Source organism: Eschscholzia californica, unplaced genomic scaffold (genome assembly GCF_041429995.1).
Source record: "Eschscholzia californica isolate CP2 unplaced genomic scaffold, dmEscCali1.0.p SCAF_5, whole genome shotgun sequence".
In the NCBI taxonomy this organism is placed as follows: Eukaryota; Viridiplantae; Streptophyta; class Magnoliopsida; order Ranunculales; family Papaveraceae; genus Eschscholzia; species Eschscholzia californica.
This window is the reverse complement of record NW_028238472.1, coordinates 5,504,374-5,505,981: the sequence shown is the minus strand read 5'-3', so window position 1 is coordinate 5,505,981 and position 1,608 is coordinate 5,504,374. Positions and strand designations below refer to the sequence as shown.

At 30.9% G+C, this 1,608-nt stretch overlaps 1 long non-coding RNA gene across 1 annotated transcript; it reads right to left on the bottom strand.

Annotated features, from left to right (window-relative positions):
• Positions 1–250: 250 nt before the first annotated feature.
• LOC147536529 (uncharacterized) lies at positions 251–1,312 on the bottom strand. The gene is made up of 3 exons (XR_015226397.1): positions 1,191–1,312; positions 647–741; positions 251–525 (listed from the first exon to the last, which is right to left on the bottom strand). It is a non-coding gene; the product is annotated as an uncharacterized LOC147536529 (long non-coding RNA).
• Between the last annotated feature and the right edge of the window lie 296 nt (positions 1,313–1,608).

Genomic DNA, 1,608 nt, shown 5'->3' with positions numbered 1-1,608 from the left:
GTAAATATGACTAACTTGTTCCCTGTACACATGTTTGTTCCTGACCACCAATTTGTTCCCTGTACACATATTTGTTTCCGGATATAATTCTGAATATGCTATTGTGATCTAGGCAGTTTCCTGTACATATTTTCGTTCCCTGTACATAGTTTGTTCACTGAACGTGGTTTTTACAAGGTTTAGTTTCCTTTACACATGTTTGTTCATACAACAATGATGTTACTCTCACTAATAGAATCCCGCTCTACAGTTTCTACGAATCCTAGAAAGTCCCACGGTCTTGTTGTATGAAGTTCTAGTTTTCGATTAGGAAATGTAGGCACTATGTCTTTCCTTCCTGTGCACATATTACATACATAAGTTATTTTGTATTTCACCAAAAAAAAAATATTTTACATATAAACATATCAAAATCGGGTTATTCGCTAATTGCCATAAAGCTTGTGAACTTCTTCTTCAGTAAGCTTCCCTGCAAATTCATTGAAACTTCTTTTGTAGCTATATACCATGACATCTTCCACCAAGCTGTACAATAACCATGAATATAATTTTTAAGTGATGTAAATTAAGCTATTAAAAGAACTCATGTCTAAATTTTTCTGCCTATCTAAATTTTTCAGGATAACTATTGTTTAATCAATACTACCTTTCGCCGATAACTTCTTCTAGAATACTCTCGTGATGAGATGTTGGAGAATATTCCGTCTTAGTTCGAAGTCCACCCATGTACACGATAAATATCTGCATGAGTCATCCACTCCATTGTGAAGATCGAAGTTAAAGAAATACAAGGCACAAGCTTTAAACGTATAAACTAGAAATTCGAAGTGAAAAAAATTAAAAATTAAAAATTTGGTAGTGCTTGGTGGTGTTTTTTTTGTGTGGATAAAAAAGAAATGGAAGTGAATTTATGTATTAAGTCGGTTTTGAGTCGTAAGACAACAAATTTAACAAAAGTATATTATAAATAATTCTAATCCTACAAAAAGGACAGGGAAGGGAGAACCCAAGTAAGAGATTCAGTAGATTTTACATTGCTAATTTGAAAATAACAATGCTAGTTTGAATTGTATAAGTTCTTTAAAAATGAAAGACTTTAAAGATTTAAAGAAAATCATTTGGAAATCTTAGCTGAGTAACACATTTTATGGTAATTGAATAAAAATTGTAAATGAGATATGAGAACAAACATTTATATCCTCCTTAACACCAGCATCAGAAGCAGCAAAAGTTAGAATCGTCAAAAAGAAAATAGAAAAATGCTAACAAGGAAATGAGATGAACTCAAATTGTAGAGGGTCATTCTTGACTCGAATGAAAAAATATGACTCCCCACAAGTGTTTAAATAGGAGAATGGAGAATTAATTTAGCGTGATGTCTTTAGTATATATGGTGATTTTAAGACTTCATTCATATAATTTTTTTGTTGATGGCAAATTTAGAAAAAAAAAAGTACTCAATATTTCACATTTAGAGATATTCATAATATACTTGCTAAATATGAAAGTTAATTGTTTTTTTATGAATACGCGTTTTCCTAATATGTACACCACAAGCACATGTAAACTCGGTAAATTGATTGTTTCTTTTCGAAGAAGTTAAAACAA